This window comes from Cherax quadricarinatus, chromosome 58, assembly GCF_038502225.1.
Source record: "Cherax quadricarinatus isolate ZL_2023a chromosome 58, ASM3850222v1, whole genome shotgun sequence".
NCBI lineage: Eukaryota > Metazoa > Arthropoda > Malacostraca > Decapoda > Parastacidae > Cherax > Cherax quadricarinatus.
Window position 1 is genome coordinate 10,227,840 of NC_091349.1, and position 16,715 is coordinate 10,244,554.

The following is a 16,715-nucleotide window of genomic DNA, read 5'->3' on the forward strand; positions in this document are numbered from 1 at the left end:
CACGAAAATCACTCACTACGAAAGCAAAAGACTTGGCAGACGATGCATCATCCCCCCAATGAAAAGCAGGGGTGTCACTAGCACGTTAAGAGACCATACAATAAGTGTCAGGGGCCCGAGACTGTTCAACTGCCTCCCAGCACACATAAGGGGGATTACCAACAGACCCCTGGCAGTCTTCAAGCTGGCACTGGACAAGCACCTAAAGTCAGTTCCTGATCAGCCGGGCTGTGGCTCGTACGTTGGTTTGCGTGCAGCCAGCAGCAACAGCCTGGTTGATCAGGCTCTGATCCACCAGGAGGCCTGGTCACAGACCGGGCCGCGGGGGCGTTGACCCCCGGAACTCTCTCCAGGTAAACTCCAGGTAAAACACCTGTGGGGTCACTGTATTGTGGCGCTGGTCACACCTGTGGGGTCACTGTATTGTAGCACTGGTCACACTTGTAGGGTCACTATTGTGGCACTGGCCACACTTGTGGGGTCACTGTATTGTAGCACTGGTCACACTTGTGGGGTCACTGTATTGTAGCACTGGTCACACTTGTGGGGTCACTGTATTGTAGCACTGGTCACACTTGTGGGGTCACTGTATTGTGGCACTGGTCACACTTGTGGGATCACTGTATTGTAGCACTGGCCACACTTGTGGGATCACTGTATTGTAGCACTGGTCACACTTGTGGGGTCACTGTATTGTAGCACTGGTCACACTTGTGGGATCACTGTATTGTAGCACTGGTCACACTTGTGGGGTCACTGTATTGTAGCACTGGTCACTCTTGTGGGGTCACTGTATTGTAGCACTGGTCACACTTGTGGGGTCACTGTATTGTAGCACTGGTCACACTTGTGGGGTCACTGTATTGTAGCACTGGTCACACTTGTGGGGTCACTGTATTGTAGCACTGGTCACACTTGTGGGGTCACTGTATTGTAGCACTGGTCACACTTGTGGGGTCACTGTATTGTAGCACTGGTCACACTTGTGGGATCACTGTATTGTAGCACTGGTCACACTTGTGGGGTCTCTGTATTGTGGCACTGGTCACACTTGTGGGGTCACTGTATTGTGGCACTGGTCACACTTGTGGGGTCACTGTATTGTGACACTGGTCACACTTGTGGGGTCACTGTATTGTAGCACTGGTCACACTTGTGGGGTCACTGTATTGTGGCACTGGTCACACTTGTGGGGTCACTGTATTGTAGCACTGGTCACACTTGTGGGGTCACTGTATTGTAGCACTGGTCACACTTGTGGGATCACTGTATTGTAGCACTGGTCACACTTGTGGGGTCACTGTATTGTGGCACTGGTCACACTTGTGGGGTCACTGTATTGTGGCACTGGTCAAACTTGTGGGGTCACTGTAATGTGACACTGGTCACACTTGTGGGGTCACTGTATTGTAGCACTGGTCACACTTGTGGGGTCACTGTATTGTGGCACTGGTCACACTTGTGGGGTCACTGTATTGTAGCACTGGTCACACTTGTGAGGTCACTGTATTGTAGCACTGGTCACACTTGTGGGGTCACTGTATTGTAGCACTGGTCACACTTGTGAGGTCACTGTATTGTAGCACTGGTCACACTTGTGGGGTCACTGTATTGTAGCCCTGGTCACACTTGTGGGGTCACTGTATTGTAGCACTGGTCACACTTGTGGGGTCACTCCAGGCAAGGTTACACATGATTTGTCTTATAACTTTATGTGTTGGGTTGGATATCCGCCATGGTAGGGGATGAGGAGGGGGAGGAGGAAGGAGAAGTGGAGGGGGAAGGGGGTGGTGGTGGAGGAGGAAGAGGAGGAGGTGGCAGCGGTGGTGGAGGAGGAGGTGGCAGCCGTGGTGCTGGAGGAGGAGGTGGCAGCCGTGGTGCTGGAGGAGGAGGTGGCAGCCGTGGTGGTGGAGGAGGTGGCATCCGTGGTGGTGGAGGAGGAGGTGGCAGCGGTGGTGAAAGAGGTGGCAGTTTTGGTGGAGGAGGAGGTGGCAGTGGTGGTGGTGGAGGAGGTGGCAGCCGTGGTGGAGAAGGAAGATGAGGAGGTGGCAGCGGTAGTAGTGGAGGAAGGTGAGAGCGGTGGTGGTGGTGGAGGATGGAAGGAGCCATCGTCCGGCCATTGTCCTCTTCTCACCTCCTCCTCCTCCAGGCTTCCCACTGGACCACTACTACTACGCTCTTCCTTGTCTCTTGTCCTCCCACTTTTTTCCTTCTTCCCAACTCTGTCGTATTCCTCCCTCGTTTCCCTACCCTTGCCTGCCTGAAGTTCACCTCATGCGTCTGGCTTTAGTAAGTTTATGCAGGTACACATAAATACAGTTACACAAATTATCGTACATAAGGTGGCCCGTGGCCTGGTAAGCAACGCTCTCGCTTCACACGTGTGTGCGTGGTTCGATGCCCCGCAAGGGTGGAAAACACTGGGCGTCTTTCCTCACACCTGTTGTCCCGTTCACCAGCAAGTAAGTAGGTAAATGGGTTTTAGTGGACTGGTTTGGATCGAGTCCTACCTGCAGTCTACCTAGAGGGTATTCCGGGGATCAACGCCCCCTCAGCTCTGTCCATGACCATTCCTTCCGGTGGATCAAGGCCTGATCAACCAGGCTGTTACTGCTGGCCGCACGTAGTCCAACGTACGAACCACCCGTCTGATCCGGCACTGATTTTAAGTATCTGTCCAGCTCCCTCTTGAAGACAACCAGAGGTCTATTGGTAATTCCCCTTATGGCTGGTGGAAGGCTGTTGAACAGTCTTGGGCCCCGGACACGTATTGTGTTTTCTCTTAGTGTACTAATGGCGCCCCTAATTTTCACTAGGGGTATGTTGCATCGCCTGCCAAATCTTTTGCTTTCGTAGGGAGTGATTTCTGTGTGCAGATTAGGGACCAGTCCCTCTAGGATTTTCCAGGTGTAGATGTGACTCTCTCGACTGCAGTCCAGTGAGTACAAGTCAGGTGCTTCCAATCGTTCCCAGTAGTTAAGGTGTTTGATGGAACTTATCCTGGTGGGCAAGATTGAGGGCCTCAGTTGACGTACTGCCTTTCTTGGGTTATCCTGGGTGGATAACCCTCCGGGGGTAAAAATCTCAACAAAATCTGAAGTAATGTGTACATTACCCAGGATAACCCAGAAAAGTCAGAGTGAATAATTTCCACTGTGTCTGACAGTATACAATATTTTAATATATGTAAACTACATTATACTGTAGAAAAAAAATTATTATTATTATTACTATTATTATTATTCCTTTTTACACATTTTTTTATTCCCCTATACCCAGTTTCTTCATATTTCTACCTCCTCCCCCTAATCCCCTTATAAACATAAAATTAGGTGCTTAGCTCTTGTTCTCATAACTGTGGCCAGTTTAGAGGGTGTTTCTCTCTCCGCAGCCTTGTCTGAGGCCAGTCATGCTTCAGTGTTGACTGCCTGGTCAACCAGGCTGTCCGTCCTAGCGTCCCGGAGACCCGCACAGGCATCACAGTCTGGAATCTCGAGAAACTTATATTAGGAAGCTGGGCAGCTTCCTCCTGCAGCAATCCAGTCGCAGATGAGAGGGGGGGGGGGCAGGCAAACCAAGAAAATGGAGCATACTCAAGGTGTGAGCGTACTTGTGCCTCGTACAGAATCTTGCAACCCCTACTGTCAAGAAGATGCGAGATACGGCGAAGTGCTGTAAGCTTCCTGGCTGCCTTGTTTGCAAGATTTACAACATGGTTCTTCATGGTTAGTTTGGAGTCAGATTTCACCCCAAGGATATCAACTTCTTCCCCAGGTGCCAACACCCTCCCATTCATCCTTACTACTGCACCAGCATTTCCTCTCTCTCTCTCTCTCTCTCTCTCTCTCTCTCTCTCTCTCTCTCTCTCTCTCTCTCTCTCACATAGTTGCTAAAGTGTTCGTGTTTTATATTGATTCATCAGCAAAACACTTCTTGCCTAAGATGTTTGTCTCTTGTCTCCATGTTTGTGTGTGTGTGTGTGTACTCACCTAGTTGTGGTTGCAGGGGTCGAGTCACAGATCTTGGCCCCGCCTCTTGGCTGCCGCTGCTCGGTCACTCTTCCCGCTCCATGAGCTTTATCATACCTCTTCTTAAGGCTATGTATTTATCCTGCTTCACTACATCTCTTCCCAGACTATTCCACTTCCCGACAACTCTGTGACTGAAGAAATACTACCTAACATCCCTGTGATTCATCTGAGTCTTCAACTTCCAACTGTGAACCCCTGTTGCTGCGTCTCATCTCTTGAACATCCTGTCTCCGTCCACCTTGTCGATTCCTCTCAGTATTTAGTATGTCCTTATCATATCCCTTCTATCTCTCCTGTCCTCCAGTGTCGTCAGGTCGATTTCTCTTAACCTCTACTCGTAGGACATACCCATTAGCTCTGGGAGCAGTCTAGTCGCAAACCTTCGCGCTTTCTCTAGTTTCCTTACGTGCTTGGCTAGGTGTGGATTCCAAACTGGTGCTGCATATTCCAGTATGGGCCTAACGTAAACAGTGTACAGGATTCTGAACGATTCCTTATTAAGATGTCGGAATACTGTTCTTAGGTTTGCTAGGCGCCCGTATGCTGCAGCAGTTATGTGGTTGATGTGCGCCTCAGGAGATGTGCTCGGTGTTATACTTGCCCCAAGATCCTTTACCTTGAGTGAGGTTTGTAGTCTTCTTCCCCCTAGACTATACTCCGTCTGCGGTCTTCTTTGCCCTTCCCCAATCTTCATGACTTTGCACTTGGTGGAGTTGAATTCCAGGAGCCAGTTGCTAAAACCAGGCATGCAGCCTGTCCAGATCCCTTTGTAGTTCTGCCTGGTCCTCGTCTGACTGAATTCTTCTCATCAATTTCACATCATCTGCAAACAAGGACACTGCGGAGTCTATTCCTTCCGTCATGTCGTTCACAAATACCAGAAACAGCACCTGTCCTAGGACTGACCCCTGTGGAACCCCACGTCACAGGCGCCCACTCTGACGTCTCGCCACGTACTCTGACTCGCTGTTGTCTTCCTGACAGGTATTCCCTGATCCATTGCAGTGCCTTCCCTGTTATCCCTGCCTGGTCCTCCAACTTTTGCACTAGTGTGTGTGTGTGTGTGTGTGTGTGTGTGTGTGTATGTATTCGCCTAGTTGTTCTCAAGTAGTTGTGGTTGCAGGATCGAGTCACAGCTCCTGGCCCCGCATCTTCACTGGCCGCTACTCGGTCACTCTTCCCGCTTCATGAGCTTTATCATACCTCTTCTAAAAGCTATGTATGGATCCTGTCTCCACTACGTCACTACAACTCTGTGGCTGAAGAAATACTTCCTAACATTCCCGTGGTTCATGTGAGTCTTCAACTTCCAACTGTGACTCGTTGTTGCTGTGTGTGTGTGTGTGTGTGTGTGTGTGTGTGTGTGTGTGTGTGTGTGTGTGTGTGTGTGTGTGTGTGTGTGTGTGTCTGTGTGTGTGTGTCTGTGTGTCTGTGTGCATGCGTGCGTGCGTGCGCACGTGGGTAGTTGCGTATGATAATCAACAGAGCAGGTCGTCTAAGTGGGGTTATTCCCCAGAAATGTGCGTATACGCTCCACGCCTCTAGCGTCAACCACCTACCGCTTATCTTAGCAATTGTTAGTGCTTAAAGATCTATCTGTTATACGAGGGCCATTAAGGTAGTGGCATCACCGATACTTTAATCCCCTCATATATATATATATATATATATATATATATATATATATATATATATATATATATATATATATATATATATATATATATATATATATATATATATAGTGTCGAATAGGTAAAATTGGTCATATTTTTTCATTTATGTTAATGGAAAAATTAATAATTTTGTACCAAAAGAACCTTAGAAAACTTTCCAAACCTTATTATAACGCGCAATTTAATTTAACCTAATCCAAGTAAATATATTTTAGATAAGTTTATAATAATAAACACAATGAAATATATTTCATTGTGTTTGTTTATTATTTATTATTATTATTAATTGTATGTACAGTAAGAGGTACATACCTCTCAGTGTATGTACACTTATTATTATTTATTGTTTGTATATATAAAACAGCGGAGTGTTGCTATGGTTCCCTTGACGTTAATTGCCCTAAAGATATCTCTTTCTTAGTGGCACCAGCCTCATTGAAGGTTCTCTTACCTTACAGATAATTCCTTAAAGGTCTCCTCTCCGTAAGGGTCCATAGTCATTTGGCAGTACTTTAGTTACCTGATTGATGGTGAGAGTGGAAGGACGTATCATTAGTGGGGAGGGAGAGAGAGTTTGGGGTAGAGAGGGAAAGTTCGAGGAGAGAGGGAAAGTTAGGGGATAGAGAAGGAAAGCTGGAGAGAAGATAAAGGGAAAGTTGTGAGTAAAGGAATGACGGTAATGTTGGGGGAGACAGAAAGGGAAAGTTTGTGACAAGATAAGATGGTTTAGCGAGAGAGAGAGAGAGAGAGAGAGAGGAGAGTGAAAGAGAATGCTTGGTGTGTAATTCCTTATTTGTAGCTACAGGTTCGGAATTATGCTTGTGATGTCCCGACTTCAGTATTTTTTCACACAGTTTTTTTTAATTTCTGCTGGTTGTAGCATTTACTACGTCTTCTTCCAATTGATTTCATTGGTCTGCCTCTGTGTTTGAGAAATCTTTATTGGGGAAACGTTTCGCCACACAGTGTTCAGTGCATCAATCTTCAAGATTGATGCACTGAACACATTGATTCCAGGCTGAGGAACTGATTACCTCAAACTACTTCTCTGTTTTTTTTTTCCACCGTTCTTCTTTGCATTGGACTGATGAAGCCAGTGTCTGGCGAAACGTTTCTTCAATAAAGATTCCCAGATATTGCACAAGTGTCTAATTTTTCAACTTATCGGTTTTCTAAACCATTTATCATAAATTTTTGTTCTTGTATTCTTATTGCAGTTGCTAAGGAATCTTCATATTTACCAGTTATTTCATTATTTTGTATTTCCTCGTAACAGCAAAGTTATCTTTAGTATTAATGCTGGTAGAACATTAATTTTTATTATACTTGATTAGCCATTTTGTGGCTCTTCTCTGAACCTTCTCTGAACACCTGCTCCACACCTCCACACACCTGATCCATACACCTGATCCATACACCTGCTTCACACACCTGCTTCACACGCCTGCTTCACACTCCTGCTCCAAACACCTGCTTCACACACCTGTTCCATACACCTGCTCCACACCTCCACACACCTGCTCCACACCTCCACACACCTGATCCATACACCTGATCCATACACCTGCTTCACACACCTGCTTCACACGCCTGCTTCACACACCTGCTCCACACACCTGCTCCAAACACCTGCTCCAAACACCTGCTCCACACACCTGATCCATACACCTGCTTCACACACCTGCTCCACACACCTGCTCCACACACCTGCTCCACACACCTGTTCCATACACCTGCTCCACACCTGCTCCACACGCCTGCTCCACACACCTGCTCCACACCTGCTCCACACACCTGCTCCACACACCTGCTCCACACACCTGCTCCACACACCTGCTTCATATTCCAGTTTTAGCCTAAAGATGTTGTAAATAGCTTTTTATTAGCATTTCTCCTTCCGTGTAATTGAAATCTGTTTTTAATCTCCCAGTGTAGCAAATAAGGTCTTGAGATTTTATTTACCTGATTTTTAGGTTACTTTTTTTTTCTTAATAAGTCCCTCTCTGTGTCTGATAGTTTCAATATTTTGTAATACAGTTTATATTCTTCGTGTGGCCTGATTTTGTCTCTCTTGATTCCATTATGTACTCTCTGGAGCGAGAGAGAGAGAGATACATGAAAATATACGCGTGGAAAATACTTACCTGGAGTCTACCTGGAGGGTATTTCGGGGATCAACGTCCCCGGCGCCCGGTCCATGATCAGGTCTCCCGGTGGATCAAGGCCTGATCAACTAGGCTGTTACTGCTGGCCGCACGTAGTCCAACATACGAACCACAGCCCGGCTGATCCGGCACTGACTATAGGCATCTGTCCAGCTTCCTCTTGAAGACAACCAGGGGTCTATTGGTAATTCCCCTTATGGCTGGTGGGAGGCTGTTGAACAGTCTTGGGCCCTGGATACTTATTGTGTTTTCTCTTACTGTACTAATGGTGCCCCTACTTTTCATGAGGGTATTTTGCATCGCCTGCCAAGTCTTTTGCTTTCATAGGGAGTGATTTCTGTGTGCAGAGTTGGGACCAGTCCCTCGAGAATTTTCTAGGTGTAGATTATGATGCATCTCTCGCCTGCGCTCCAATGAGTACAAGTTAAGGTCTTCCAATCGTTCCAAATAGTTAAGGTGTTTGATGGAACTTATACGTGCAGTAAAGGCTCTCTGTACATTCTTCAGATCTGCGATTTCACATGTCGTCAATGGAGATGTTAATGCACAGCAGTATTCCAGCCTAGAGAGAGAACAAGTGACCTAAAAATGATCATCATTGGCTTGGCATCTGTTGTCTTGAATGTTATCATTATCCATTCTATCAGTTTTCTGTCAGATGTGATAGTGGCACTGTTGTGATTCTTGACCGCGAGATTCTCAGACATTACCACTCACAGGTCCTTTACATTAATTTTCCGCTATATTGTGTGATTAGAGTTTGTAGTACACTCAGTTCTATTATTTCCTCCAGTTTTCCATAACGGAGTAGTTGGACTTTGTCTTCACTGAGCATCATATTGTTCTCCGTTGTCCATTGCGAATAGTCCATTGAGCATAGTCCCAAATCTGCACACTGCCATGACAACATACTGGAGTGAGAGATTAGGAAAAAAGTAAAATAAACCCAGAGAGAGGTAGGGTCACCGTGGGCACAATAAGAGAACGTTGTATCAGCACCCTTTCTCTCTGACTTATTAACATCTTACCAGAAAATATGACAAGCACTGCCGGAACAAGTGTAGAAGCCTGCAAAGGGAATAGCTAATTGGAAAAGTGGTCAGGTGGATATTTAACTTTCTAACGAATAGCACCTAAAGTGTAATGGTGGAATATAGTGAAATCATAGGCTGCTATAGTATAGAGTTCTGTTCTCATATCAGAGACAGAGGCATAAGTCATAACACCGTATCATACTTTGCAGTCGATACTAAAATGTGTATGAGAATGTCATCCATTAAGAACACTGTGCTCTCGCGTTCCTGTTTCTCGTCTCGCCGACAATCTATCCCTGTATACCCTACCAACATTAGAGGCAGCTTTGCGCCGGGTGAAGTGAAAGAGGAAGGGGTAGGTAAAGAGTTCATGTTTTACGACGTTGCAACAAGTCACTGATACATTTGAGATATTAGCGTGATTTTTGGTTTTTATTTCTTGTCCTGTCCAACTGAGGAGCTTGAATGAGGTTTATCTCGTCTAGACCTGGATAATGACTTGAGTTTAGTGATTAAGCTGTCATCATGTTCCCTTGTGTTGGGTAATGGGTTGCTGTCGTGATAATTGTTACCTTTCATGGGCCCCATCACTTGACAGAGGCATCAAGAGACGGAAGCATCAGATGGCAGATGCAACAGCTGACAGACGCATCAAGTGGCAGATGCCTCAGCTGACAGAGGCATCAGTTGATGGGCTCATCAGATGACATGTAACGGCTGACAGGTACAACAGCTGATAGACGCATCACCTGACGATGCATAGTTGTTGTGGATGTGTTTGTACACTCATACTATATACCTGAATTCGACCTGTATAGGTATAGAAGATATACCTGTGTACTCGAGTTCCACCTGTCTCGATCGCTAGCGCACTCAGCTCACACACTGAGGTCCGAAGTTCGAATCCCCGGTACGGCTGGAAAACATTAGGACGTGTTTCCATAAGACACCTGCTGTCCATGTTCACCCATCAGTGTAAAATGGGTACCTGGGTGTTAGTCGACTGGTGTGGGTCGCATCCTGGGACAAAACTAACCTAATTTGCCCGAAATGCTCTGCATAACAAGTGGATTTCTATGTAGTAGCATGTCATTGATGTCAATTATGCCTGTATACCTTGTACATGTACTCGTAGTAAATAAAGATATATTATTATTATTATTATTATTATTATTATTATTATTATTATTATTATTATTATTATTATACCTGTGTACCTGGGGTCTACCTCTGTGTGTATGACGTGTTTTAGTACCCAACGGATGTTTTTCTGTCGTTTTTTCAAGTGGGGCCGGAGGGAGGAACAGCGGAAAGGGGACGGGGTCGAGGGCTGGGTGTTGTCCCCCCACCTGGTTGCTAGGTAATAGTGGGTTGGTGGTCCTTGGGTGATGGGGAGTGAAGGCTTACGGCAGGGGGGGGGGGTGAGTATTAAGTGAAGGTGGGAGGAAGACAGGTGGATGGGGGATATGGACAGGAGAAAGGTTATACCTGAAGATGATACATGCCATCGCCACCGCGTCCAGGTTTCAGACCAGACCTCCCAGTTCATGTACTAATCAGTCAGGCTGTTGGTGCTAGCGTATGCTAGCCCTGCTTTTCACTTATCAAGAGCTAACTTGAGGATATTACTAAGTTCATTCTTGAAGACAGCCTGGGGTATGTTGATAATTTCCCTTATGCATGGAGGGAGTGTGTCGGAGAGTGATGGTCTCTACACTCACTGACTTATCTCATAGTGAACGTATTGCATCCCTGTTTATCATTGAAGGAATTTTATTTTGCACTGTCTGTAGAGCTTCTTGCTCTTGTAAATAAGGATACCGGTGGGCAGGATTGGGACCAATCTCTCCAGAATTTTCCAAGTGTAAGTTAATGTACCATTCTCACCTGCGTTCCACGGCGTATACCATCTCAGAGGATAGGGAAAGAGAAGGAGCATAAGGAAGGTAGGAACAGGCAGTGGAGGGAAGCTTGAGAAAGTGTGTAATAAAAAAGAATGGAGAGTGGAAAAAAAGAGGGGAATGTGTGGTGAAGAAGGATGAAAAAAGAGGAAAAGGAAAAGGGAGAGCAAGGAGGAGGAGGGATGAAGATGACAATACTGCTACAATTATTAATTACGATAGAGAAGGAATGTGGTGTATATACATTGATGGTGAAGCACTGAACTCTGTGATATTGTAGCGCTGGAGGAATGGAGGGCAATGAGGGTCGACCGGATCAAGAACCCCTTACCAGCATGAAGCCTTTCCCCCATCCCGCCCCTTGAAGAATGCTGAAGAAGAGAGCGAGAGTTGTTATTGTGGGAGGCGGTGCATGTGTTGCGTGCTGGTCTGTACTTCATACTCACTCACCCTCCCCCCCACCTCCCCTTTCTAACACACACGCACACACACAAGCTCCAAGCGGGGCCAGGAGCTTGGACTCGACCCCTGCAACCTCAACTAGGTGAGTACTCTCTCTCTCTCTCTCTCTCTCTCTCTCTCTCTCTCTCTCTCTCTCTCTCTCTCTCTCTCTCTCTCTCTCTCTCTCTCTCTCTCTCTCTCTCTCACTCACTCTCTTATTCATTCTGCAGAAATCGCAGACGAGCGATAAAAGATACGTAACAACCGCAGGGGAGTTGAACGATAGCTCTAGGCCTTTCGTGTTGCAATCAGGTACTTACAATGTTGCAGGAGTAGAGATTCCAGGCAGGTTCGTTCATGGGAACATCTCCAGCCGAATGAAGTGTTGATTGCAACATTAAAGGCCTAGAATTATCCTTCAACTTCCCCTGTGGTTGTTTTGCATACGTTCATTCATTCACTCATTAATTTAGTGATGGAAAATACTGTCTTATAAACTTGCTGAAATTTTACGAGTGATAGAGATAAAACAAGACAGTGTTCGGTGGCTTGCATCTTTTTGGACTACGGGAAAGTATTTGATACAGAAGCACACCAGAGATTAGTCCAGAAATGAAAGGAGCATTGAGGGCTTAAGGACATAGTGCTCCAGTGTATTAGGATGGAATATAGAGAGTAACAGTAAGGGCTGATACATCAGAATATGAAAGAGAAGCAGGTTGGGCTTCTCAACCACTGCTGTTCTTAATATATGTGAATAACTTACCAGAGTAGATAGTCCTGTGTCACTGTTTGCTGACGATTTAAAACTAATAAGAATAAGAACAGGAGAGAGAGAACAGTAATAAAATCCAGGGGGACCTTATTAGACTATAGAAATGACCAAACAAGTGGCTTTTTAATTTTAAATTCAAGGTCATGCGTTTTGGAGTGATGGTTGACACTGACTGAAGTGGCCAGAAGGGCTCGTGTGAGCAGGGCAAAGCTGCTTATTATGGGTGACTTCAATCACAAGGAAATCGACTGGGAGAATCTGGAGTCACTTGGGGTCCCAGAAACGTGGAGGGTTAAGATGATGGAGGTGGTATTGGAAAACCTCATGTACCAATACGTAAGGGACACTACCAGAGAGAGGAGATGTACAAGCAAGACTGGACCTAGTATTCATCTTGAGCAGTGCAGATATTGAGGACATCACATATGAAAGACCACTCGGGGCCAGTGGCCACAAATACATAGTAGAGTTACAAGTGGAGAGGGAAGCAGGAAGAGCAGGACGAATGAAGCCAAACTACAAGAAAGGGGACTACGTAGGCATGAGGAATTTTCTGCACGGGGTTCAGTGAGACAGAGAACTGGCAGGGAAGTCAGTAAACGAGATGATAGAATGTGTGACAACAATATGCAAGGAAGCTGAGGAGAGGTTTGTCCCCAAGGGTAACAGAAATAATGAGAACGCCAGGATGAGCCCGTGGTTCACCCAAAGGTGTAGGGAGGCCAAAACCAAGTGTGCTAGAGAATGGAAGAAGCATAGAAGGCAAAGGACCAGGAAACTAAAAAGAGAAGTCGTAGAGCCAGAAACGAATATGCACAGGTAAGAAGGGAGACCCAACGACAATACGAAAATGACATAGCAGCGAAAGCCAGATCTGACCCGAAGCTGTTGTACAGCCACATTAGGAGGAAAACAACAGTCAAGGATCAGGTAATCAGCCTGAGGAAGGAAGGAGGGGAGATCACAAGAAATGACTGCGAAGTATGTGAGGAGCTTAACGTGGGATTCAAAGTGTTCACAGAGGAGACAGATGGGACTCCAGAAAGACGGAGAGGCTGGATACATCATCAAGTGTTGGACACAGTACATACAACTGAGGAAGAAGAGGCTGCTAAGCAAACTAGATGTCCTGAGAGAGGGAGCAGAGGCACTATGTGTACCACTAACAACAATCTTCAATGCATCTATTGAAACAGGGCGACTACCTGAGGCATGGAAGACAGCAAATGTAGTCCCAATTTTTAAGAAAGGAGACAGATACAAAGCATTAAACTACAGACCAGTGTCACTGACACGTATAGTATGCAAAGTAATGGAGAAGATTATGAAGAGAAGAGTAGTGGAGCACCTAGAAAGGAACGAGCTTATCAATGACAACCAGCACGGGTTCACGGATGGGAAATCCTGTGTCACAAGCCTACTGGAGTTCTATGACAGGGTGACAGCAGTAAGACAAGAGAGAGAGAGAGAGAGAGGTGGGTAGATTGCATTTTCTTGGACTGTAAGAAGGCATTTGACACAGTTCCACACAAGAGATTAGCACAAAAGCTGGAGGACCAGGCAGGGATAACAGGGAAGGCACTACAATGCATCAGGGAATACCTGTCAGGAAGACGTGGCGATGTGTCACAGTGGGCGCCTGTAACGAGCGGGGCGCCACAGGGGTCAGTCCTAGGACCTGTGCTGTTTCTGGTATTTGCGAACATGACGGAAGGAATAGACTCCGAAATGTCCCTGTTTGCAGATGATGTGAACTTGATGAGAAGAATTCATTCGGACGAGGACCAGGCAGAACTACAAAGGGATCTGGGCAGGCTGTAGGCCTGGTTCAGCAACTGGCTCCTGGAGTTCAGCCCCACCAAGTGCAAAGTCGTAAAGATTGGGGAAGGACAAAGAAAACCGCAGACGGAGTACAGTCTAGGGGCCAGAGACTACAAACCTCACTCAAGAAAAAGGATCTTGGGGAGAGTATAACACCGGGCACATCTCCTGAGGCGCACATCAACCAAATAACTGCTGCAGCATACGGGTGCCTAGCAAACCTAGGAACAGTATTCCGACACCTTAATAAGGAATCGTTCAGGACCCTGTACATTGTGTACGTTAGGCCCATATTGGAATATGAAGCACCATTTTGGAACCTACACCTAGCCAAGCACGTAAGAAAACTAGAGAAAGTACAAAGGTTTGCAACAAGACTAGTCCCGGAGCTAAGTGGTATGTCCTACGAGGAGAGGTTCAGGGGAATCGACCTGACGGCACCAGAAGACAGGAGAGATAGGGGGGATGTGATAACGACATAAAAAATACTGAGAGGAATCGACAAGGTGGACAGAGACAGAATGTTCCAGAGATGGGACACAGCAACAAGGGGTCACAGTTGGAAGTTGAAGACTCACATGAATCACAGGGATATTAGGAAGTATTTCTTCAGTCACAGAGTTGTCAGGAAGCGGAATAGTCTGGGAAGTGATGTAGTGAAGGCAGGATCCATACATAGTTTTAAGAAGAGGTACGATAAAGCTCATGGAGCGGGAAGTGTAACCTAGTAGCGACCAGTGAAGAGGCGGGGCCAGGAGCTGTGGATCGACCCCTGCAACCACAACTAGGTGAGCACACACACACACACACACACACACACACACACACACACACACACACACACACAGTGATGGCTTCATTTAACAACTTCCGTAAACTCTCACCTTGTGGTTGTCTTCGAACCTCTGCTCTCTTTTTGTTACACAGATTTATTAGTGCTGTTTCGTCGTGGTTGTCGTCTTTGTCTTTATATGGGTAACGCAGTGCTTTTGACAGATGTTATTTTGCCAGGGGGTGAGATCAGCTGGTGTGTTCATCAGCTGATTCTTTAATCAGCTGATGTTATGTTAATCATATACATGGTCACTGGTTGTCTCCTTGACTCCAGGTCACTGGTTGTCTCCTTGACTCCAGGTCACTGATTGTCTCCTTGACTCCAGGTCACTGATTGTCTCCTTGACTCCAGGTCACTAATTGTCTCCTTGACTCCAGGTCACTGATTGTCTTCTTGACTCCAGGTCACTGATAGTCTCCTTGACTCCAGGTCACTATGCACTTGGCAGTCGATTCAAGGTCAGTGATTGTGTCCTTGATTCCAGGTCTGTGTCCTTGACTCAAGGTCACTGATTGTCTCCTTGACTCCAGGTCAGTGTTCTTGACTCCTGGTCACTGATTGTATCCTTGACTCGACTCAAGGTCACTGATTGTGTCCTTGACTCCAGGTCACTAATTGCGTCCTTATCTCAAGGACACTGTCCTTGACTCAAGGTCACTGATTTTGTTCTGGACTCAAGGTCATTGTGTTCTTGCAAGGCCATTGATTGTGTCCTTCCCTCAAGGTCCTTGATTGTGCCCTTGTCTCAGGGTCACTGTGTCCTTGATTCATTGTCATTGTGTTCTTGTCTCTGGGTCACTGATTGTATTCTTGACTCAAGGTCACAGATTGCGTCCATGGTAGAGCACCTGGCTTTATTTACCCCAGGAGCTGTCTACTTTCATTTTATTGTTCGAAATGACATTACAGAGTTCGTTAGTAAACTTTATTTCTTTGATTTATCAGCCAATGTTAACATCCGGTTTACCAACACTGTTTATAACACACACACACACACACACACACACACACACACACACACACACACACACACACACACACACACACACACACACACACACACAAACGCACACACGAGAATATAACAAAACTGATATTCCATTTCGCGTAGAATATGTACACGAGAATTTCAAGAGAGTTTATTTTAGACCATATTTTACTAAAGTATTCTAGAAAGGTCACATGCAGCCTCAGTGACCCTCGTGTAGTTCATAGGCTTTAAGCCTGATAAATAAATTAACCAATCTTCATTACCTATTAAAAAACACAGAATTGTTGATCCATTTGGTGTTCTCATTAATTAGTTTACTAAAAGTGGTGAATGATAAGTACAGCTAAGAAGTAAAACACACAAGAGAGAGTTCCTTTACCTGGCTCAGCATGTATACAAACAATGACTGGCAACTTCCCTCGGTCAACTGCTCAAGCTGATGTTTGGTATGCGTGTGTGGAGTCATTCTTTGTATGATATTACCTTCTTGACATTTATGCCTGTTTATTAATGTGTATACGGAATCATTCTTTGTTAGTATTGTTTGTGTATATACGGAGTCATTCTTTGTATAGTATTGTTTGTGTTTGTATATACGGAGTCATTCTTTGTATAGTAATGTGTGTGTGTATATGGAGTTATTATTTGTATAGTATTGTGTATGTGTGTATATGAAATCATTGTATAGTATTGTAATGTGTGTATATGAAGTCATTGTATAGTATTGTAATGTGTGTATATGAAGTCATTCTTTGTATAATATTTCTCTCGACGTTTGTGTGTAACTTCGTATATTAGCGTTTGTGTCTTTAGGTTATGAGTCATTCCTTGTTTTATATTATATTGTAACTCTTAGTTTAGTATTGCATTCATAATATTTTAAGTACTGCAGCGTTGAGGGCAGTGAACTTTATTGTTTGGTTTATTGTTGTATAATAATGAAGTAGGTTATTCCGTTAGGGAGCAAGAAGTCAGTGCCTGCCCAAGTTTGTCTCGTAATGTGCCCAAGACGAGGGTTTCAACCAGCCTCTTAATGCCTCGTAAT

At 45.5% G+C, this 16,715-nt stretch overlaps 1 protein-coding gene across 2 annotated transcripts in view; it reads left to right on the forward strand.

Annotated features, from left to right (window-relative positions):
* The window catches only part of Utx (Utx histone demethylase), an 806,852-nt gene that overhangs the window by 228,589 nt on the left and 561,548 nt on the right, over window positions 1–16,715 (forward strand). The gene's annotated exons all lie outside the window — the stretch shown is intronic.